Genomic DNA, 25,860 nt, shown 5'->3' on the forward strand with positions numbered 1-25,860 from the left:
TTAAAGGAGTGACTGGAGCAGGGCTACCAGTGTGAGGCCCGCACATGGAGTTCGGAAAACTTTTTGCAATTCAGCCAGGATTTGCAGAGAGCTGTTCTTTGCACTCTGTGTTCACGTTTATCAAATGAAGGTAGAGAAGCTTCTTTCCATAAAAGTTTTCAAGAAAATGTCACGACCTTGAATTGAAACTTAATGCCACAGACTCTGCCATACATGGAATTATCCTTTTAAAGGCACGAAAGAGACTGCATAATTATGTTCCAAAACGAAGGACTGAAGGTATTTTAATTCAGTGACTTTTGGGACACCGGTATTTGTTTTGCAATAATAAGGCATTGTGGGTACTGTAGTTTGAATACTTGTGTTTATTAATTAGTCAGAAGAATTGTAAGCAGTGGACGGGTGAAATGATGCCAAAACAGTATAAGGAATAAGGATTCATCCTTGCATTAAAATTAAAATTGCCACTGCTTCCATACAGCAACAAAACATGTTCAAGATGAACTTACATATTTACTGCAGTCACACCCTGCGCATTTTGAATTGCCGTTTGGAAATAGGTACTTTGTCCCTCGTCACTGTTAATGAATACCAGCTATAAAATAGACCAATTAGTGAATTTTTGACACTTTGAATATGAATAAGACTCAGGAGAGTTGAAACGCGTCATGCTGTGTTTGCTGCCAGAATAAATTGAATTTGTAACTTAGCACAGGGGTGTGGCTTGATCTTGCATCCCAGGAAGTGGAATGCGGTTTCGTTCGGAATATATCAGGATTGACGCTACTGAACAAGCCCCGATCCGTGAGGCTGGGCACCCTAAGCGTCGCAGTTCGTATGGATTTGTTACAGATGGGAGGCCCGCCAGCTGCCAAAAAAAAGTTAAAGGAGTGACTGGAGCAGGGCTACCAGTGTGAGGCCCGCTCATGAAGTTCGGAAAACTTTTTGCAATTCAGCCAGGATTTGCAGAGAACTGTTCTTTGCACTCTGTGTTCACGTTCATCAAATGAAGGCAGAGAAGCTTCTTTCCATCGAAGTTTTCAAGAAAATGTCACGACCTTGAATTGAAACTTAATGCCACAGACTCTGCCATACATGGAATTATCCTTTTAAAGGCACGAAAGAGACTGCATAATTATGTTCCAAAACGAAGGACTGAAGGTATTTTAATTCAGTGACTTTTGGGACACCGGTATTTGTTTTGCAATAAGAAGGCTTTGTGGGTACTGTAGTTTGAATACTAGTGTTTATTAATTAGTCAGAAAAATTGTAAGCAGTGGATGGGTGAAATGATGCCAAAACAGTATAAGGAATAAGGATTCATCCTTGCATTAAAATTAAAATTGCCACTGCTTCCATACAGCAACAAAACATGTTCAAGATGAACTTACATATTTACTGCAGTCACACCCTGCGCATTTTGAATTGCCGTTTGGAAATATGTACTTTGTCCTTCATCACAGTTCATGAATACCAGCTATAAAATAGACCAATTAGTGACTTTTTGACACTTTGCATATGAATAAGACTCAGGAGAGTTAAACGCGTCATGCTGTGTTTGCTGCCAGAATAAAATGAATTTGTAACTTAGCACAGTGGTGTGGCTTGATCTTGCATCCCAGGAAGTGGAATGCGGTTTCGTTTGGAATATATATGTATGTATATATATATATATATATATATATATATATATATATTATCTACTGGCGGTCGCCAGTAGATAGTTATAGTTAGGACCGTGTTTCCATAGGAAATCTCAAAATTCTATTTTGAATAACTTTGGCGCCGGTTGACGAATCTTCGTGAAATTTTCAAAACTAATGGGGCGCTCCGCTCAGCTCCTACCCTGAAACTCGCTATAACTAGCGCGACCGCCACTCAATCACAAGGATGATGTCATCAGTGACGTCATGAGTGATGCCACTGACCATGTCATGAATGATGTAATATGTGACGTCATGAGCAGAGGATTGCGGGCGCGCGAGTTATAGTTACCTCAACTAACTATAACAGGGGAATTTCATTGGTTTTTTACGAGTGAAAAATATCCACCTAACTATAACATGTGTGAAACCTATGGTTTTTTAAGTGAATATATATATATATATATTATCTATTGGCGGTTGCCAGTAGATAGTTATAGTTAGGACCGTGTTTCCATAGGAAATCCTCAACATTCTATTTTGAATAACTTTGGCGCCGGTTGACGAATCCTCGCGAAATTTTCAAACTAGGTGGGGCGCTCCACTCCGCTCCTACCCTGAAAGTCTCGGGGTGATTAGTCAAGCGGGGGCTGAGAAAAAAGGGTGGTCCCAAAACGCGTTTTCCCCATGCATTTTCCGTAGGGACATTTAGTCCAAGGTACAGCCCGAACGGCTGAACAGAATTATTTGAAATTTGGGAAAGAGAAAGTCCTCAGGTCAGGGATGTGCCTTTTGAATATCTGGAGTCAATCTGTTCAGTAGTTCCTGAGAAAATTGCAGTTAAAAGTACATACATATCTATAGGCGCGCACCGTACGCGTACCGTACGTGTACCGTACGCGCACGGCCGTGCGCGAGCGTAATTCTGATTGGTGGTTACATGACAGTAAACATTCCGGTCGGTCGAAATCAGGAAGTGTCGGCCTCCATTTTATGTGTCTCACACTGAAAAACAAAGATAAAGAACGTGAAAAGGGGGCAAGGTAGAGAGTTGCAGACCCCCTAGCCTTTGTCAGGGGGTCCAAAAAGGACCCAGAAGTGTGAAAAATATATATATATTTTTTTTTTTTTAAATCGCGGCGTACGCGTACCGGGCGCGTACGGTACGCGTACGGCGGTAAAAAAAAATAGAATTAAAAATCTAAATTAAATGTTTAGATGTTGGTTGGCTCTAAAAAGAGCTGTTGTGTTTATTGAGTGTTTTTTTGGTTCCTACAAGTAAGTACCGATGCAGAGTCTAAAGTTCAAGAGGAAGACTCTGTTCCCTTCATCATTGAAATGAACACCGTCTCCTCTATAAATGTCTTGCATGTTGTAACGCAAGTTGTTGTGGTATATAGAACCCATACCATAGTCTCTGAGGAAAGCAGAAACAGACTTATTGATGTGCTTTCTTGCTTTGTCAATCTGCAGACAAAATTGGTTGGACCAGTTCCACTTTTGCCTTTGGCATATATTAGAATATACAAAGGCAGTTTGTGGAAAAAGTGACATCAATTGCACAAAGGTGTCCTTAACAAGCATTTCCAGACCTACCCCAGTTAAAGTGCCTAGGTCATTTCCACCACAGTGCACAATAATAATGTTAGGCTGTGGGAGATGTAGAAAGGTTTTCACCAAAGGCATTAATTGGTGCCACTTTAACCCTCTCTGACCAATCCATTTAATGTCTACATTTGGCAAAGCAAGGTCTTTCACAATACCTCTTTTTTCTGAAAACTTTTCACTCCAGAAGACATAGCTATGACCTACAATCCACACTGTGAACATCTTTCAAGGAGATCTGGATGCAGTCAGAAGGTGTCTTTCAGTAGAATGGCAATTTGAAAAGAAAGATAGTTGTAAAATGGAGGCTAACATACTTTTTTTTTTTTTTAAAAAGAACTGATTGGCTGATTCAAACCATTTTAAAGTTAAAACTAGGCTGTATGTTTAGATTTTTACAAGCATGTCTTGTATTGGCTCAGAAAAATGTGTACCCACAGAACATTAATTTGGATTTGCTGTTAGGTTTGAAAAGTCAAGCACTCTTGCTCTAAGGATTAGAAACATTGTGTGTTGAACTTATGACCTCTCTGCTCACAGCAGTGTTCCATGACCTGTTGCTATGGTAGCAGGCAGAAGTCATGTTGGGGGAAGGGATCATTTGGAAAGGGTTGAAATTTGCAACCAATAGAAATGTGTATTTCCATTTGAAAAAAATGTGGGAAGCACTGTGATTTGGAGTTAACATGTATATGTGTGAAAAAAGAGAGGGAAACATTGCCATTAACTGGTTCTGGTGAGAGGAGAGAGGTGTACAGCTCAGAGATTGTTGCTGTGATAATCTGCCGTTTGAGTGCCACATTTCTTTCTGAACTAACTACTTTTAAAGGTGAGTTATGAATTTGAGAGGGGATGTATGTGGTGCATTTTGATATAAATATTAGAAATGTGATTCTTCTTTTAAAGTTGTTTTTCACATTTTGTATTTTGGGAGATATTTAACTGTCTTGAACTTGTAAGATATTATTGACTATGTCTTCACCATAAGTTAAGGTGTACTGGTATCACCCAGGAATACTGTTTTCTGCCTAGAATCACACCATGAGACAGTGTGCACACAGGAATTGTTATCAGAGATTTAATTTGTGTTGCTCTTGCTCTGTTAGCCTTGCACTCGCAGGAAAGGGGCAGTTTGTTTTCTTGAACTGTGATGGTTAGCATTCAGCAGAAATCACTTTCTCACAAATGAGAGGCAAATACTAACACATTTGAAATTAACATGGAACATTTTCCTTCCACTTTTAAAGTTGTGTTTTATATTTTAAGATAAGGAAGATATTTAAGTGCCTTGAACTTGTAAGATATTATGGAGTATGTCTTCTCTAGAAGTTAAGGTGTACTGGTATCACCCAGGAATACTGTTTTCTGCCTAGAATCACACTATGAGTCTGTGTGCACAAAGGAATTGTTGTCAGAGAATTAATTTGTGTTGGTCTGGTTCTGTAAGAATGGCATTCGTAGGAAAGGCGCAGCTTGTTTTTTAGAACTGTGATGGTTTGTATTCAGCATAAAAAAGCTGTTTGGGCATGTGCTATTTTCTGTTTCTGAAAAATAAAATGAAAATGTGTCAGACTGTTAGAGTAATTATCACTTGCTCTAAGTGTGCTTTCAAATTGCAAATCAAATTTCGTTTTCTCCCTAGAATCACACCATGAGTCTGTGTGCATACAGGAACTGTTCTCAGAGATTCAATTTGTGTTACTCTGGTTCTTTCAGAATTGCATTAGTAGGATAGGGGCAGCTTGTTTTTTGGAACTGTGATGGTTTGTATTCAGCATAAAAAAGCTGTTTGGGCATGTGCTCTTTTCTGTTTCTGAAAAATATAATGAAAATGTGTCAGACTGTTAGAGTAATTATCACTTGCTCTACCACAGTAGTAAGTGTGCTTTCAAATTGCAAATCAAATTTCGTTTTCTGCCTAGAATCACACCATGAGTCTGTGCGCACACAGGAATTGTTCTCAGAGATTCAATTCGTGTTACTCTGGTTCTTTCAGAATTGCATTCGTAGGAAAGGGGCAGCTTGTTTTCTTGAACTGTGATGGCGAGTATTCAGCTCAAATTAATATGTCACAAATGAGAGGGCAATGCTAACACATTTGAAATCAACATGGTAGATTTTCCTTCCACTCCTGCAATGGGTCATGTAGTTTGTACATGTTCAAAAGTCCAATTAACCCTTACCACACATGTAGTGTTACATACATGTCTCCAATGTTTATGCAGTTGTGCAAGAGTCCATGCAGATCTCTTTTGCACCTGACAGTAGACAGTCTCCAGAAGCACAATCTTAGCAGAGAGCAAGCTGTTTCTCATGTACAGTCATGCTTACTATTCAGCGCTGTGTCGTGTTTCAGATAGCAGTGAGTAACGCTAATACATTGAACATCACCAAGGCTCATTTCCTTTGCTAGAGTGTAGTACATCATTCAGGTTGCACATGTTCATGGTCTCAAAAAGCAGTTTGGGCATGTGCTCTTTTCTGTTTCTGAAAAATATAATGAAAATGTGTCAGACTGTTAGAGTAATTATCACTTGCTCTACCACAGTAGTAAGTGTGCTTTCAAATTGTAAATCAAATTTCGTTTTCTGCCTAGAATCACACCATGAGTCTGTGCGCACACAGGAATTGTTGTCAGAGATTCAATTTGTGTTACTCTGGTTCTTTTAGAATTGCATTCGTAGGAAAGGGGCAGCTTGTTTTCTTGAACTGTGATGGCTAGCATTGAGCCCAAATTAATATGTCACAAATGAGAGGGCAATGCTAACACATTTGAAATCAACATGGTAGATTTTCCTTCCACTCCTGCAATGGGTCATGTAGTTTGTACATGTTCAAAAGTCCTATTAACCCTTACCACACATGTAGTGTTACATACCTGTCTCCAGTGTTTATGCAGTTGTGCAAGCGTCAATGCAGATCTCTCTTGCACTTGACAGTAGACAGTCTCCAGAAGCACAATCTTAGCAGAGAGCAAGCTGTTTCTCATGTACAGTCATGCTTACTATTCAGCGCTGTGTGGTGTTTCAGATAGCAACGCTAATACATTGAACATCACCAAGGCTCATTTCCTTTGCTAGACTGTAGTACGTCATTCAGGTTGCACATGTTCATGGTCTCAAAAAGCTGTTTGGGCTAGTGCTCTTTTCTGTTTCTGAAAAATATAATGAAAATGTGTCAGACTGTTAGAGTAATTATCACTTGTTCTACCACAGTAGTAAGTGTGCTTTCAAATTGCAAATTAAATTTTGTTTTCTGCCTAGAATCACACCATGAGTCTGTGCGCACACAGGAATTGTTGTCAGAGATTTAATTCGTGGTACTCTGGTTCTTTTAGAATTACATTCGTAGGAAAGGGGAAGCTTTAATTCATGTATGTTTTATTGTGTTTTTCACTTGTAGGAAAGGGGTAGATAGTATTATAAGATTTGAAAAGCACAGAAAAAATATAGTAATAAATTTAAATTACATAAAGGTATTTTTTTTTAGTTTCTTTCAGGTATTGCTGACCAACAGTGAAATAAATTAAAGATGCCTTTAAAATTAAGGAAGAGAAAAGAACAGAAAAAACATTTATATTTGAAGACAACTGGAGGACCCAAATTAGTTGAAGATTCTCATGTTGGAAAAAAAAAAAGTCTTCTGGTAAGCAAACTAAGGATTTAAAAAAAAATATCTTCAAAAAAAGAACAAATTTGAAAAATGTCCCCACTGCAAATAGTGTTTCAAGTAGAAAACAACAGGATAAAACTGAGAAATTACAAAATGCTAATGTACAATCAGAAGCAATAAAGATTGACTTAAAAAGAAAAATAGCATTTAAAGACATTCGTAGAAAAATGTTTCAGAGAAGAGTGATGTCCAATTTGCTAAAGGATGTGAAAAAATATAAGAAGAAAGCAAAATTTTATAAGCGAAAGCAAGATATTGAATCAATTGTAGCTAAGGCTTTAGATTTGAAAAGAAAACTATTCATTTTAATTTTGAACAGGATCCATATATTAGATAAAATGGTCAATGTAATGAAGTCACAAAGCAAAACGAAAAGAGTAGTGAAAAGAAATAACTTTTGTAAAGTGTTTTTAGGAGAATGGATGCATAGTTCAAGTACTGAACCATTTTTTAATGAAGAGAGTTATCTTCAAAGTAATAGTTTGCTGCATGCAGTTGACACCAGAGGTCGTGCTTATGAAGTGAAAGATGGTTGTATAATGGAAAAGGAGAAAATGGTTCCAAGAAATGAGGAAGAAGTGATAGCTGATGAGGTTATGGGGAGACGTCCTAAAGCCCCAGTGTACACTTGGAATTGTAGTAGTATTTGTACTGTACGACAGGAATCTATTGATAAATTACGTGAGTTTCTAAGAGAATATAGTAAAAAAGTGTTAAACAGAAGAGTAAGGTGCTTCAAGGACTAGATTCATGTAGAGTGAGAGAGAATACTGGTTTGCAAGGACATTCTCTGGCTTGTCTTTCTAGGAAAGTTTGCCAAAGTGTTTTTCACCATTTTAGGATGTTGGCAGTTCATCATACTGAAATGAGAAAATTTGTGAGAAGATTGTATTTTGCTAAAAGTCCAGCACTAAAGTTAAATGAGTTGAATAGGGCTCTGTTCCGTGGATCTCTATCAGATGTAGAGAAGGTTACTGATGAAATTCAGTTTTGTTGCTTTGGTCCGGAACAAGAAAGTGCAGGTAATGACACAGTTATTGAAGAAAATGTGGAAGAGAATGTAGAACCCACTGTTAGTAAAAATTTTGAGGATCAAATGACAAAATGTACTATCATCTCTAATGAAAGACCAAATATTACTTGTATTTGTTGCCGGAGAAGCCATTATAAAAATCAAACCAGGTATGTTGATCTCTATAAAAAAAAGTGAAAAAGAAAATAATACATAGTGGATGGATATTGCTACATATTTATTTCTGGAAAATTGTTTTGATTTGGGTGAATATCACCGTATTTGTAAATACTGTTATAACAAGTTAGAAGAAAATAAAATGCCAGCAAGAGCTGTACATAATAATTTAGAATTGGTTGAAATTCCTGCAGAACTTAGTGATTTAAATACGTATGAGTCTATACTCATTCAATGTGTCCATCCTTTTCAGACTATAGTTCGTATGGAGCCCAAAACAGGCAAATTACCTCCTTCGGATTTACAAAGAGGTTTAAAAGGAAGAGTTGTCTATTTGCCATTGGATTTGAAAAAAAATATGGAAACTATTGATGCAGATAGATTGGAAACTGAACCATTAGTTATTTTGGTTAATGGAGTACCAACACAGAATAAGAAAATTTGGCAGGAGCTGGTAGATGTACGAAAAGTACAAAGAGCAAATTTATATTTGAAAAGAAATAATAAATGGTATGAAACAATTTATATGGATGAAGATGAAGAAGTTTTACTACCAGACTCAGGAATACCAGCTGGGCAAATTGAAAAAGTGGATAAGTCAAAAGAAGAAGAAATTTATGAACATTTCAGCATACATCCTCTTCATTCAAAAGAATTTATGGCAAACACTATTGATCTGTTTCAGATGAAAAAAGCACAAGGAACTCCCGTGAGTGTATGGGAGGAGAGCTTGGAAGCTCGTTGTTTTCCCCAGCTGTTTCCTACAGGAAAAGGTGGACGATATGATGAACGTCCAGTACAGATTCCTGCTTCTGAGTATCGGACTACAAGATTATATGCAGAAGATCCAAGATTTCGTCAAAGTATTCCTTATTTGTTCCATCTTTTATTTGAAAGTGATTTGTCAGCACTATATTATGCAGTAAATCACATTTTGAAAACTGGAGTACATCTACATAATGTGTCTGCAAAGGATTTTATGAACAAAGTGCAACAGCGAGATGATCATTTGGAATCTCAATTGATTAATCTAATGGCTTGTCAGCGTGGGACAAATGAATATTGGTGCCGACGCCATGGAGAATTGAAATGTATGTTACGGAATTTAGGAACTCCTACATGGTTTCTCACCCTAAGCTGTGCTGAGTACGCTTGGGATGATCTTCTGGATTTTCTTCGAGAGGCAAATTCAAATATTGAAAACATCCAATACAAGACAGCAGGAGAATTGTGCTCATTGGATCCGGTTAATGTTTGCAGATATTTCAATCATAGATTTGAAGCTATGATGTCCTTCATCTGCAATAAAAAAAATCCACCTCTTGGAGAAGTTGTGGATTTCTTTTGGAGAAAAGAGTACCAAGCAAGAGGTGCTCCTCATATTCATATGCAGTTGTTGATCAAGGATGCCCCAAAAGTTTGAACAGATTATGATGATGCAGTTTTAAGTTTCATAGAAGAATATGCAACATGTGCTATACCTAAAAGCACAGAAGAGAAAAACTTAAAAGAGCAAGTTTTACGTTTCCAAAGTCATCGGTGTGGAAAAAACTGTCGACGAAAGTACAAGAGTAAAGAAAAATTCTACACAAAATGTCGATTTGGATTTCCACGACCTGTTCTTTCAAAAGGAAGAGTCAACAGTTTTATGTCAGCTGTGCGACATACTATTACAAGAAAATCTCCCAAAAATACGTACAACCTAAGAAGAAAAGAAGAGTCAAAATATATAAATGACTACAACCCAGTAATTTTATCCATGTGGAATGCTAACATGGATATACAGTATGTTGCTGACAATTCTATTGCTGCTGCTCGGTATGTCACATCTTACATCACTAAATCTGAGAAAACGGAATTGAAGGAAATGTGAGAAGAGATTTCTCACGAGAAGACTGTCAGTAAGAAGCTATACAGTTTCAGTTTAAAGATGTTATCGCATCGAGAAATTGGATCCTACGAATGCTCAGATAGGTTATCATCTGCAAGTCTCTACTCCAAATCCAGAAGAATAATTTGGGAAAGTTTAGGCCTTGCAGGAATGCGAAATCGGGTACTGAAATCTGTTGGAGAAATTGAATATTTGGCAGAGAATGACCCGGAAAGTACAGATATTTTGAAATCAAACATGTTGGACACATATTACCCAAAAAGAAGTCGTCATCTTGAGAGCATGTGTCTCTATGAAGTGCTGCAGAACTACTTTTACACGGAAAGCCACAGAAGATATCAACAATGGAAAATATAAAGTCATTGGTGAGGAAGGATGTTTGGTGAAGCAAACAAAAGGAAGTTTGATTAATCACAGGAAGCTGAGTTGCGACACTCCTGACAAAAAGGAATTTTACTACTTAGCACTTTTACAGCTGTTTAAACCATGGCGTTCAGAGGATGAATTACTTGGAGATTTTCACAGCTATGAAGATTCCTTTAATGCATGTAAAGATACGATTGAATGCAGTACTTTCACAAATTATGTGCAAATGTTAAATGAAGAAATTGAACAGGAAGCTACAATTGCAGCTGAAGTAGCTAGAGACAGTTCTCAAGTCAGCCAAAGTTCTGGAACGCTCAGTCAAGATCCCCTAGGACAACCAATCGTAGAAAATGAAGCTGCAATAGCAATGACTGAAGTGGAAACAGCTATGAATCAAGCTCAGGAAGATTTAATAGACTTACCAAATTTGGAACAGCAACTGAATGAAGAACAAAAACAAAGTTATGAAGAAGTCACAAAAAAAATTGATCATGGATTACTACATGAAAAGAAAGAGTGCTCCTGCGCATCATTTGAACCAATCAGGATGTATGTGAGTGGACAAGCTGGAACTAGAAAAAGTTTCTTAATTAAAGTCATCCGAAGCTACCTACAGCAAAAAACAGATTCAACTTTGTCTTGTGTTGTTACTGCTCCAACTGGGTTAGCAGCATATAACATAAAAGGAATTACCTTACATCGCTTGCTAATGTTACCAGTGGAGCATGAGAACAAAATAGAATATCACAAGCTAACCAGAGACGCATGCTTCGAAGTTTCAAGAGTGTTGAAGAAGATGCAAGTTCTCATTATTGATGAGGTAAGCATGGTATCAAACTTAATGCTTGCCTTTGTGCATTTAAGAATGCAGCAAATTCTAAAGAGAGACTATGATGTGTTATTTGGTGGAAAACATGTTATAGTTTTTGGGGATCTTCTGCAGCTCACTCCAGTGAAAGGACAACCAGTGTTTAATACTGTGACACATGAAGACACGAAGAAGTCATTAGGAAGTATTGGTAATGCGAATTTTTGGTCGTTCCTTGAGTACAAAGAACTCACTACCAATATGAGGCAAGCAAACGATGAAGATTATGCAAGTATTCAGAAAGATATCAGAATTGGACTACTCACAGAAGTTGGCAGAGAAGCATTACAGAGTCGGTTGCTACATAATTTATTTCCAAGTGAAGAAATAGTTGCAGAGAAAATATACCAGAACATTGCAGAAAAAAATACTGTAATCTGCTGAATGCCAACACTACGTGAATGCTCGATATTCAATGAGGAACTTTTGAAATTGGAAAAGGAAGAGATTAAGAAAATGGAAGCAGTGGACAAAATTCAGCATGAAGGAATTACTATTACATTAACAGGCACATTGAAAAATAAATTGGATTCTCTAGAGAAGAATATTTCGAAAACAGCTGGATTAGAAAAACATCTTTATGTTTGTATGAACTGTCGAGTATTTTTAAGAAGAAATTTGGATGTAGAAAAAGGTTTAGTGAATGGAGCTATGGGTAAAGTTGTGGGTTTTGTGAAATACCAGAAAAAAGATGGGATTGAATTTTTAAAAATAAAATTTGATCAGATTGAAGAGGTTAAAGACATTTGTCGTTGTTCAGTTCGTTTCTTGCTTGTGAAAGACTTATATGTACGTAGGAAGCAGTTTCCGTTTTCTCTAGCATATGCTGTAACTATTCACAAATCTCAAGGATTAACTGTAGATAGTGCTTTTGTAAACATTGGTTCTACTGTGTTCAAAGAAGGTATGGCATATGTTGCTTTGTCACGAGTGAAAACATTATCTGGTCTATTCATGATAGACTTTGATGACTCAAAAGTTAGTGCTGATGCAAATTGTGTATAATAGATTAAGAAGAAGCTATGCTCCTCATTTAGGTCAGTATCCTGTGTTTGAAAAACGTGTTGTTTCTCGGAAAAGGAGAATTGAGAATATCTGTAATGAGGATGCACAGAAGAGAAAACAAAAGGAGAGTGATGTGATTGCAAGCAAAAAGAAAAAGGACAGTGTTCAAGAGGTTGTTGGTTGTCATTTTGAAAATAGCTCTGGTGTCAACTGCTACGCTAATGTAGTGCTGAATGTTGTATTTTATCTTGAAAATTTGCAAGAGCAGATAATACTTAATCATGTAAAAAGATTTTGTTCTCTGCTGAGTTTTTGAGAAGCTGAGTATTGATAAAACTAAAATAGAAAGTGTTTCTGATGTTAGAAAACTTTTAGATGTATGTTCAGGATGTACACAGTTTACTCAAAATGTCCAGAAAGATGCACAGGAATTCTTGATGTATATCCTTATGGTACTGGAAGAAGAAGGGGTAGAAATAGAAAATATGTTTGGTCTCTCTTATAAATGGGAACATAGTTGTGAAAACTGTTTCAACACATGCAGCTCTAATGTTGATTCAGAAAGGTTCATATATTTAACATTACCAGAGAGTCAATCAGTGACTTTTAGTAAAATAGTTAAAGATGCCAATCACAGCATGGAATGTTCTAAATGTAAATCAGACATGTTTTCAACATTATTTTTAAAGAAATATGGACAGTTATGTAATTTTAATGATGCAACGTTGTAGGGCTGATGGTTCAAAATTGGACACTTTAATAAAGAAGTTTACAGGACATCAATTATCAATATCTGGAAAAACTTTTGTTGCAGTTGCAATAATTTTACATGATGGACCTTCGATAACTTCTGGTCATTACACAGTTTATCTTAAATGTGAAAAAGACTGGACACTGTGTAATGATTCTCAATTGATTTTCAAGCAACGTTTGCCTGCAGAATTACCAAATTCCTATTTAATTTTTCTGAAACCAAAATTTTAGATACAAATTGCAACATCTGAACAAATCATTTTTGCGATTTTATCGGATTACCATTGGATATTTCATCAAAAAAGAATTTAAAAATTACCATTTGGCCTCATGGAAAGGTAAAAATTTCTCTTGTGGACTTCTTTGACAGATATTATTTTGGTGTATGTGCTTAAGCAACAAGATTTACAGGCGATATTTATTGCAAATATTTGTTGTTTTTAGATGATGTTTTTATTAAATATGTTACATTTCTATAAAGGAATGTTTTACTGAGAAGAGATTCAGGGCTTTTTTTAAACAATCTTTCAGATTGTTAATTTTTTTGCCCGCTGTTAAGTGATGAATGCAATTGGTTTCACAATTTACAGTGAAATTCAATATATTCTGAAAACAGCAAAAAAAGGGAAAAAATGTGTTTTTTTAAATAAGAAACCGTGCGAGCAACCTAACATGCGCGAGCGTAATTCTGATTGGAGGTTACATGTTAGTCAACGTTCGAATCGGTTGAAATCAGGAAGTGTCGGCCGCCATTTTGTTTGTTTTCAGTGCAAGAGTGAAAAAGGAAGGTGGCGAGGGTGCGCGCTCCGTGCGCGCACGGTGAAAAACCAAAAAAATAAAATAATAATAATTTTTACATTTTTTTTAATATGTAGTTTATTGTAAAATAAATATATAAAAAAAATAATAATACACACATAACTTAGCATTTAAAAAAACGTACAAATTCACTGAAAAAACCATAAGTTTCACACACGTTATAGTTAGGAATTAGCATTTAAAAAATCTTGCAAAGTCACTTAAAAAACCATAGGTTTCACACATGTTATAGTTAGGTGGATATTTCACTCGTAAAAAACCAATGAAATTCCCCCGTTATAGTTAGTTCAGATAACTATAACTCGCGCGGCCGCCACTCTATCACAAGGATGATGTCATCAGTGATGTCATGAGTGATGCCACTGACCATGTCATGAGTGATGTAATATGTGACGTCATCAGCAGTGGATTGCGGGCGCGCGAGTTATAGTTATCTGAACTAACTATAACGGGGGAATTTCATTGTTTTTTTACGAGTGAAATATCCACCTAACTATAACATGTGTGAAACCTATGGTTTTTTAAGTGAATATATATATATATATTCACTGAAAAAACCTTAGATGCCGGAGGAAAGGCCGCCTTGATCTTACTTGATCTCTCGGCGGCCTTCGACACGGTCAATCACGGCATTCTTCTTACCCGTCTAACTGAAGCAGGAGTGCACTCATCAGCTCGATCATTGCTTGCCTCCTATCTGTCTAATAGAACGTTTACAGTAGAGTTGGGGGAAGCAAAATCAAAATCTTTCAGCTCCCCATGTGGTGTGCCTCAGGGGTCCTCTTTGAGCCCCACTCTTTTTAATCTTTACGTTAAGCCCCTTGCTGCTATTATTAGAAATTGTGGATTTCTGCCAGTCTCTTACGCCGACGACACCCAAATAGTGGTGTCAATCAAAAATAACATCAGGGACACAGCAGAAAAATTTCAAGAGTGCATGACTCAAATTAACCTATGGATGCAGAGGAATTGTCTAAAACTGAACGGAGACAAAAGTGAAGTCATGATGCTAGGCACGGACATGGAAATCTGGTCCCCGGATTGGTGGCCGAATAACCTAGGCCAGTGCCCACGTCCAGTAAACAAACTGAAAAATCTTGGCTTTATACTGGACAATAAGCTCACGTTTGATGCCCAGACAAATAAACTTGCATCTACTATGTGGTACATTCTGAAAGTAATCAGGAAACTCTTGCCTTTTATTCCCCTAGCTTCCCGCAAAACGGTGGTAACTGCCCTGGCCTTATCAAGGCTTGATTACGGGAATGCTCTATTTGCTGGGATCCAGGCCCAACACTTGGCTAAACTTCAACGCCTGCAGAATGCTGCGGCAAGATTAATCCTTGATATCCCCAGATCTGAGCCAGTCACACACAAATTAAAATCCTTACATTGGCTACCAATAGACAAAAGAATAAAATTTAAATCTGTCTGCCTGACATTCAAGGCCTTGCAAGGGACCGGATCTAAGTTTTTGATAGACCACCTGCAACTGTACGAGCCCCCTAGGACCCTTCGTTCAAGTCAATCTAAACTCATTCAGACAGCAAGATACAAGCAGGTCAGATGGGGGGGAGAAGCTTTCTGTTACATGCAGCAAGGGCGTGGAATCTCCTTCCTATCACTATCAAAAACAGCCCCTCTATCCTATCTTTCAGGAAAGAGGTAAAAACCTGGCTGTTCTCTTCCTTGTAGACCAGACCGCTTTCTTTTTCACCAGGTAGTCATTGTCTCTGCTCAGCGCCAAGACGCCTATGGGCACACGTGCGCTTTATAAATTTTTAATCAAATCAAATCAAATCAAAAATCAAATCACATGTTATAGTTAGCTGGACATTTCACTCGTGAAAAACCATTGAAATTCCCCCGTTATAGTTAGTGCAGGCAACTATAACTCACGCGACCGCAATCCTCTGCTGATGCTAATACTGTATTTAGACACTTATTTGCCCATGTCTTCTTCCATTAAATTTTAGCTATACATATATTACAAATATTTTTTTTTCATAAAGACACATATGTCATCAGCAGAGGATTGCGGTCGCGTGAGTTATAGTTGCCTGCACTAACTATAACGGGGGAATTTCAATGGTTTTTCACGAGTGAAATGTCCAGCTAACTATAACATGTGTGAAACCAATGGTTTTTTCAGTGAATTTGCAAGGTTTTTTAAATGCTAATTCCTAACTATAACGTGTGTGAAACCTATGGTTTTTTCAGTGAATTTGTACGTTTTTTTAAATGCTAAGTTACGTTACGCCGTTCGTGGCATGCGCGCCCACTTCACGCAGTTCGTTCCGTGCGCGCACGGTGCGCTTCGCGCACCGCGCGCCCACTTTACGCAGTTAGTGCCGTGCGCGCACGGTGGGCACGCGGTACGCTACGCGCACCGCGTGCCCACGTTACGCTGGATGGGCCATGTACGCACGGTGCGCTTCGCGCACCGTCCGCACACGGACGACATATTATGTGCTTCGTTGTGAAAAGTTATCTATTAAATGTTCAATTTTTATATATGCCATGCACAAAAGGTGCACTGCGGGCACCTTTTGCACAAGGGGGGGGGGAAATGTGGATATTTTTTTTTTTTTAATTATTTTTGACCGTACGCGTACGATAAGCACACTCGGCGTTTTTTTTTTTTTTTTTTTTTAAATTGATTTTTTGGCCTTGGGGGTTCTTTTGGGACACCCTAACCTAGGCTAGGTGATTAGGAGCTGTTTAGCCTGCCCCTTTTCATGTCATCCAACTTTGTTTTTCCTCCCCCCCTCAGAGTGCGAGAGAGAAAATGGCGGCCGCCACTTCCTGGTTTCGACCGATTCGAATGTTTACTAAGATCTAACAGCCAATCAGAATTGCGCTCGCGCACGGCACCGTACACGTACGGTAAGCTTACCGTAAGCGCACGGTAAGCGCACGGAGCGCTGTCACAGATATATATATTGATTTAAATGCTATTTTCTCAGGAACTACTGAACAGATTTACACCAGACCTACAAAAGGCACTTCCTTGACCTGTAGACTACCTCTCTGCCAAATTTCAAGTAACTCTGTTCAGCCGTTCGGGCTGTAGCTGTGTCTAAAGGTCCTATGGAAAAATGCATGGGGAAAACGGGTTTTGGGACCCCCCTTTTTTCTCAGCCCCCGCTTGACGAATCCCCCCGAGACTTTCAGGGTAGGAGCGGAGCGTAGCGCCCCATTAGTTTTGAAAATTTCGCGAGGATTCGTCGACCGGCGCCAAAGTTATTCCAAATAGAATGTTGCGGATTTCCTATGGAAACAGGGTCCTAACTATAACTATCTACTGGCGACCGCCAGTAGATAATATATACATATACATATATATCCACACATTTATTATAATGCACTCTACCTCCAGGGTTTCAATGGCAGACCTGCAGACACATTTTTACTCGGTCACCCAGGGTGGCACAATACAGTGCTGCAACCATGGTGACCCCTTTACCACTCTTACTCTGAGTACCACTGCTACCATATACTATGGGCTTATAAGGGACAAAGTACCTTGGCAATTGGGTGTACCAATTCTCTTCACTTTTAGGGGAAAAAGAATAGGCTCTGGGGCCTGGCTAGCAGGCACTATCATAGTCAAAAAAACAGCATCTAGCAATTTAAATGGGGGGCAAAAAGTGTGGGAGGGCAACTGCAATGGATCCCAGTTTCTGACAGCAAGCCTTTAGGAATTATCTCACCTTCATCATAAACAACACTGCCCTCAAGCCAAAGAGGATGATTGTGATGTACCACATGTCACAATAAATATAAATATAAGGACATAATGTTTCAGACCATCACAGTGATGTGGCACACAACACAGTAAATCAAGCAGACATTGCACGTTTTGCCACATAGCTGTGAGGACAAGTGATGATAGATGGTGCGTGACAACATGCTTAAAAGACAGTAGACGTGCGTGCATTCCACTGACCTCATCAACAATCAGGAATTGCATTTCAATAGAAAATCTGATCCATAAACTTAAGAAGGGAAAGGCCACACCGAAGCAGGGCGAGAAAACAGCATCCATGTCCGCACAACACTATGAGTATCCATGAACTCCGGCAAGGCAATCCAGAAACCTCCAAATTCAATACCTCTGCTGGTCATGCTGCTTTGTTGGGATGAGGAGGGAGTTCCAGCCCATCACCAATGTCAAGATAAAGAGGATCAGGTACCATCCAGGTAAGTTTAATCAATTTACTTATAAATCTAGATGGTACAACAGAGCAGCACCAACCTTCAGACTCAAGGGAGAACCTCCGGCTGTCATTGCTGTAACTACACAAACAGAACCCCCATAATATTCTTCATTCAGCTTTCCAAATACCTACCCTCACACCACTACCCCTCTTGGTTCTGCAACCCGATGCCATTCAGAGGTCATCAAAGTACTGCTCAGGTCATTTATCCACATCCTTGACCCTAATTGGAAATTACATTTAAGTAAATTGCTGTGGAAGGGAGGGTCGTTGGAGTTAGTGGGTCTCCCAAACTGGTCGGCATTTCCCCAAAGCTTTCAGCACTTTTCAAGCTAGTGAATTACTAACTTTGCAACAGATTCCACTCCAGAGAGATTTCTGCTGGAAAACTTAAGTCACTATTTCACTGAAACTTTGTTGGATGATCCTAGGCTATTGGTGGGAGAGTCCTCAGACTAAGTGTGACCTTCAAGTCATTCAGGCGTTCTGCCAAACGGAAAGTGTGTGTTCATATTCTTTCTTTAAAATTTTGGTTCTTACAAGTCTTTTATCCCCTTGGTCTGGCCCTTGAAATAGCTGGATATTGTTATTAACTATACATATTCTATGAGCTTGCTCCTTGTATCTATCAATGTATTGACTCCTGCCAAATTTTCTCATTATTATGGAGTTTTTTTTTTTATTTGTTTATGTTAAGTTGATATGCTCAAATCTTAATAATTGGACATGTCTGATGTTCTCCTGTGCACATTCCCTTATGGAAGAAGAGAACAGGGAAGAGGAAGAGGCAGAAATTACTACACCAGATAACTCAGCCAAGAGACCATTTACTTACACAGGCAAGCATTATTCCAAATGATTACCCTGTCAGAGAAAATGGAATTTCTCCTAACACCAACTACCCATTTGGATAATCCATGTACCCATTTACTAAGTCCTTGCTTTTGAATGATTTGCTAAAAGTTAGGGTGGTGCTATTTCAAAAATCTTCAAAAAGCAATGCAACATATTCCCACAGGAGTACAAGGCCTTGGTCCATTAAACTTTCAATGTGTGGATTGGAGCAAACATTACTCGGCTGAAAATAAGTCCACTAATGTCGATGTCCGATTAGGTAAGCCACAAGAGGCTAATTGCTCATGACCCCTAAAAGTAGAATATCTGCTTGAAAGTTTTCACTCAAAAGATTAGTCAGTTAGAATCCAGGTAGTCTCTTGTTTAAAGAGGAGAAACTCTTTGACAAGCAGAGTGGCAGTTGTAAGACATTGCTATTCAGTCATTAGGACAGACATCCTCTTTGTAAAGAGAATTCCACCTCACACCTAACTCCATGATTATACTGAAATCAGCTACTGATCCATCGGTGAGAAATGGTTTACTGTCTCTACAAATGAGAACCACTCCATAGAAAGGTTCTAATATCCTACTGAAATTTAAACCGCACCCAAATTGTACACTATTTGCCCTGCCACCCTTAAATTCTGGTATCCTCCATCATTCTATAACAGTGAAAGTTCTCTGTCAAGTACAAAGAGAAAGTAAAATGTATTTTAGTTTGTTACAAACAGGTGGTGGTTTATTCTGTGTAATAACACTGGTTGGACTTCTTGCAGTCATTCTACTAATGGTACTGTACAACAAAATAAAAGCACATTAGTTTCACAGTGTACAAATAAATGATACAAATGCCACAGGAAGGCTTTGCTCCTGATGTTGGGTAGTGGGATCACTGTGGAATTTCATCGATACATGTTTCATCAACATGACTTTTTCAAGGCTATCAAGGTCTGCATAGCATATAATAAATGTTATGCTCGGGGAACAACCTTTACAACGCGGTTATTACACCGCGATGCGGTTACATCGCAGTCGTTACAACGAACGCGATGTAACCACGCTATGCCATTACAACGCAAGTCTTTAGTCTTTACATCGACTTGCGCTAGATGGCGTGCTAACATTAAAAATAGTGTAGTTTACTATCCCAACACCTTCCCTACTGTTAAGTGGACTGGAGTTGGAATAGTAAATTACACTTTTCTAATGTTAGCACGCCATCTAGTGCAAGTCGATGTAAAGACTTGCGTTGTAATGGGATAGCGTGGTAACATCGCAGTCGTTGTAACGGCCGCGATGTAACAGCACGCGATGTAACAGCACGCGTTGTTACGTCATACATCCATTATGCTCAATCTACAGGTTGGTGAATGGATTGTATGTTGAAAGTGCCAAGAGCTTGAGTAAGTGATTGTAAAGGTAAGTGACGTACAATCACCAAATTGGTATGAACTAAGTAGGCCCCAGGTGGGTATAGGGAGTGAGTATTGGATGTGCTGTACATATCTAAGCTTTTTGTTACATATTCATCATTGTCTTTGATGTTGTTTTATGTGTAACTTACCCGAAATAAGCTTCTTTGCTTTATTGATTATACAGACCAGAGGATAGCAGGCCCAGATGGAGTCTGGAGAGACTCCACAGCAGGTAGGGAACATACCGCTAGGGGCGAGAGAGTGGACCAATAGCAGGAGAGGCGGCCTACCTGACTTCACGTTTGTACCCCACCATGACCCAAGAGAGTTGTGGCTCCTCAGGCAGATCAGACAACCTTGGAAGGGAGCTGATTTTAGATGGGGCCTGGAGAAAGCAGCTAGCAGAGCAAAGATGGATGAGGGGAAAACGTAGAGGGTTTTCAACTTAAAATGGCAATTGTGGGATCACTTGTCATAACTATGGTAAGCCCATTGATACAGCCAGAGGGGATATTGTGTTAAAGAGGACACAAGTGTACTAAAAAAAATTCCCTACCCTCCCCAACTAGGGCCTCAGAGGTAAGACTTTTAGGGCGAGTCACCCATTGGTTAATCTGGAAAGGGAAAGAGAAAAAAGAAGAAAAGGAAAAGAAAAAAGAGAAAATAATCATAAAAAGTGCAAGCCCTGTTCTTGTACCATGAGTTTTCTGTTCTGTCAGAGTCTGGAAATGCCATGTCAAATGAAGTCCTGGATCCTTTCAAAAGCCTGTGAAGGAGAAGAAGTGACGGATTAGTCCCAAAGAAAAAGAAAAGGGAACAACTATAAATATAAATATTTTGACACTTTGCTGTGAATGTCAGCAGTCAACTAACAACAAAGTCCTTTCTTCAGGAACGTATTCTAATATAGTCTTTCTGTACTCGACCGGCCCTGCCACACCCACCTTGTGACAGGGTTTCATTCCCTTCTGCCAGGGTTTCATTTCCTTTTGACAGGGTTGCATTCCATTAGCAGCTAGGGAGGTTGTGCTAATTATAGATCTGTTTCAGCCATCACCACTTGCAATTGAGGTTAAATACTATCTATATATTAATGTTCCCCTGGTAACTGATGAAGGCTTTTTATCCAGTGAGCACCCCAGTGCCGTTAGTACTTCTGCCCCCAAAAACATTTGAGCATTGAAAGTACGAGACCCAAAATATAGGTGCTTTGGGTATCTACTTAACAGTGGTTGCTTACAAGCTATCACACATGTTCTCTGCTAAAGTTATGCCTATGCACATATCCTGTCTGGTACTGTGTCCCCTTTCAGCACTACCTCTTAGGGTTTCCCTTTTTTGATCCACCTTTGCTGAAGCTTCTCGTATTAAATGGAGATGAATCAATGAATCATTTGGTTTCAAGCCTTTGTGATGGGTGAGTTTTTATTTCATTTTTTTGTTTACATAAAAAAAGCACAACTCTGGTTACTGAGTGTAAGCACAGAGGATTCGTAGGAGTTGGACAATCGCTGAGAAAAGATCTAGGGCCTGATTAAGTCTTTGGCGGTGCAAGAGCTGGCCACTATGCCGCCGCTCTGCTCCCGCACTACCAAAGCTCACCATTGTCCACTCGCAAGGTTACTAGTATTTTATTAGTCTGGCACACGGTCCTTCACTGTTCCCACAGCAGTGCCTTTCAAAAAGGGACCGCAATGGGAATGTCAAAGCCATTCCTGCACAGCATGGATTACTAAGTCTGTGCAATGCAGGAACAGGGGGCGCATGCACACATGGGGGGGCACAACATGTGCCCCCCCTGCATGTATTCCCTGGCCCAGATTCATAAGGGGGCCCTTTAGAGTCATGATTGCCCACCTAGACTGTAAGGCAGTGCCAGGAAAGATTAATCAAAGGGATTCATAATAATCCCAATGACCAGTTATTCACAATTAAAAAACCCACCCCTGTCCCGTGCAACCAGCACTGCCGTATAGCGGCATGTGTTTACATTGCTATAATAAGATCGTGAATTTTGCGATTCTTATCATGTACAATATGGTCTGTGGTGTAGCAATTTGTACGCGCTTTTTAGGTAACGTTTGTATTCTAGTCATATTAGTTACGAGCAAAAGATTAGAGTTTTGTAATGAAGAATGAAACGCTTACTGAACTCGAGCCAGTGGAGTCATATGCGTCTGCACCGATGCACCACAAGAAAGAAATGGCCCTCAGCAGCGCCACTTTACACTGCGCGTGCATCCGCGTGGTGGCCGTCTTGGGTGTGGCAAAACTCTTTAAGGGCAGACCCACTTCTGGAAGGTGCTTGGTCTTCCATTTATCATGAGAGTCGGTATCCAGGGACGCTTAGCCGAAACTGATGCAGCAGTCTTCTTCTCCGATTCTTTATCCCGGATTTCAGTAGGAAATCGGACCTGGGGAAAAACAACAGAAAGAAAGCTAAGTGTACTGCTTAATTTTTAAGGTGTCCTTCACAAGAGAGAATTAGCATTTTGAAACAAAGTTGTTCTAGAAAACACAAACAAATTTTTGGAACCCTTTTCTTTAAAATTCTCGATGTTAAGGAAAAGAACATTTCGACTTTGAGAACTGTTTGCTTGCAACATAATTCCTTTCGTGGATACCAAGGACAGTATTAATGTACCAATGATTATAATTCGAAGTTTTAGAATTTGTATTTGTTTCTCTTTAAGTTGACTTAGTGGTAGACTCTGGAGTTTGAGTAAAGACCTAATTAGTAAGTATCACAGTAAAAGTGTCATATAAAAAATTGTGTTAGAATCCATGAATGTATTAGTGCAAATTTGTGATATTTATTTTGATAGCGCTACAAACACTGAAGAGCTTAGTAAAGTGAACTACGCCACACAAACTCGCTGCAGAACTCCATCCACTACACAAGAATATCAAAACGCTGTGCAATACATCTTTAGCTCGCAGGTAGGTGCATTTAACTAACAAAGGGTATGTGTATAAGGAAAGGGAGGGACCAATTCTGAAAACAGAAATCTAAAATACTGAAAGTATGTTCTTGTTGCCTCGCAGGTCTAAAACAAAGATTTGTCCATCGTCCAGTATCCGGCCCTCCTCCCTGAAAACCTACTATGTATCCCTAGTGAATTACAAGATACACAGGCTATAAGGTAGGTTACTAGGAAGTTGGTCCATAACTCCTCTGCGAAACTCAACCATGCTGACTTAAGGTAAGTACGCATGGTTATTCTGACATGTAGGGCCATCCTTTGTTTCCTCCCCGCCTCACTTTTCACAGAGGGCTCACCGCCATGAAAAGTGAGGTGGGGAGGAAATTCGTAATATGCCTGGTGGTGCCACAGCAGCACTGCGAAGCATATTGCAGTCTCAGGACAGACACGCCAGCCCTGGGTATCTGAGATCCCCGGCGGTTGCGCGGTTCACTTACAGTCCGACAATCGCACTCGTCATGCGGCAGTCGGGCCACTGGTGCAGTGGTAGTCCACAACTGCCTTTGTACTTCCACCATGGGTTCGGTGGTCCCATTGACCACTGAACTCATAATCAGGCCCCAAGTACGGTCCAAAATGCATTGGGAACATGGGACACATATGAATGTTGTAGTGTGGGCGCTCACATGGTGCTGCACAATTTTAAAGAGTGCTTTCAGACCTTTTCAATGGTAAGTATATTAAATACTCTTTGTATCATGATCTGAGCCCCCCAACTTGAGAAAGGAAAACCCTTGGGATTGGAAATTATTGTTTAGTAAGGGAAATAAATATATCATTCCGAATTTAGTGTGTCTCCCTTTCTTGTTGTTGGACTGGTTTGGCAGTGCTCAAAGTAAATGTATATAACTGGAAGCATGGCATAGTCACTACATCTAGGGTTTAGTTATCGTCTACTCTTAATTTAGCCTGAAGTGTCCTGCGGTGGTCTTCCAGTTCTCTTGCCACATCTTTTCTTACACATTGTAGTGCTGGACCTTTTGTTCAGTGCAACCGAAGAACCAAACACCCAACTTGGTAAAACCAATTAGTGTTTCAAATTATAATCAGGTTTATTTATTAACAAATAAACAGAAATGCAAAACATGATCTCCTCTCCTGAAGGTGCCTGGATGTTTTTGGCAAACACATCCGGGCACTTTCCAGAGAGGGGATCGCGTGTCACTTCATGCTACACCTTCGGCTGTACCTTAAGTATTAATACCGCGCCGGCTAAATTGTATGACACCATTCACACCCTCCCTCCCTTATTGCGCTCCTGGTTTTTATTTCAGGAACCTGTTCATTCCAACAATTGTTGACTCATGGGACGCCACCAATCATATCCCTCCACATTGGGTTCAGTGGTTGCAACCGTTTCACTGATGGTAAGCGGACCGGCCCTGGCTCATCATAGCTACAATTACGTTTCTAATGTCACATAGGCGCTGATTGCCTTTTCCCTTCACTTTTAGATCTGCAGCCTCATTTTGTCATTTATAGATTCAATTGAATATATCCTTTTTTATTACCAAGTGAGATTTGCTCATAAGTAATGTCTATGCCTTATTACTTACTCACCTCAGCATTTCCTTCCCTTTTAATCATTCGTTGCTACATCCATGAGCCTTCTTTTTCTGAACTTGCAGTACCCCTAAAGGTGCTTGGTTGTAGGTCAGTCCTTTCTTATGCACCCTATACTGATCTTATGAATTTATGGACTACCTGCAGCCTCACGGTGTGCCCTGCAGGCACCTGAGCAGAGGCGCTGACCTAGATCGGACCTGACCACTGTGAGGCCTACTGCGGTGGGAATGCTGCTGACGCCTGATGGAGCAGAGTGCAGACAGGCCAGGTTGGTGTACTAGGTCTGGCTTACGCCAAATTGATCACCAGCTGGGCCGTGGACCCCCGGAGTGGTTCACCACCACCTGCCAGGCACGGAAGTGAGCAGGGGACGATGACGGGGCCTCCCGGAAGATCGGTCAGAGGTGGGGCCTGACTGCTTGCGCCTGTAGAGAGCCACCCGGGCCCTCTACTACAGTGTTGCAGTTTTCACGCATCCCTACACCCCTCGGGCGGGCTCGACCCGAGGGGGATAAATAAACAGCCGGAGACCGCTCGAGGTCTTCCGGCCACAAGAGTGAAAGTGGTTGTATCGTGCCTTAATCATTGCGCTGCTGCGGCCTAGTTACACCTAGGCCCCGCCGCGCTACACTGGCGACGAGGCCGGTTGCACCCCACGTGTGCCTGCCCACCTACCCACCTGCCTGGTTACCTGCAGTCAGCTCACGGAGCCCACCCACTTTGCCCTGCACCAGCCGACGCCTACTGCTGCCAGATGTCCCCAGAGGCTCTGCGGCATCCGGAGCTACACCGCTGTCCTCGCTGAATCAGCCGCTCAGCCTGCACCCGCTCACGCGTCTTCCTGCTCTGCGGGTGCGTGTTCAGCCGGCGGCATTCACTGCGGCCTGAGGTCACGTGGGGTACGTGCCCGCCGCGCGAGCGCTGAATCACAGTGCGCCTCGCTGCGGTCGGGCCGCCCCATCTACTCCCTGCTCGCTGCAGCCTTCAAGGGCACGTCTGCTCTCGCCCCCTGCCTCGTGGGTGCTGC

General features: G+C 40.2%; 1 long non-coding RNA gene across 1 annotated transcript; it reads left to right on the top strand.

The window, feature by feature from the left end:
• LOC146865611 (uncharacterized) lies at positions 1-23,382 on the top strand. The gene is made up of 3 exons (XR_014976659.1): positions 1-1,161; positions 23,109-23,223; positions 23,329-23,382. It is a non-coding gene; the product is annotated as an uncharacterized LOC146865611 (long non-coding RNA).
• The last annotated feature ends 2,478 nt before the right edge of the window (positions 23,383-25,860 follow it).

The sequence above is a fragment of the Triturus cristatus genome, chromosome 2_1, assembly GCF_964204655.1.
Source record: "Triturus cristatus chromosome 2_1, aTriCri1.1, whole genome shotgun sequence".
Lineage (NCBI taxonomy): Eukaryota > Metazoa > Chordata > Amphibia > Caudata > Salamandridae > Triturus > Triturus cristatus.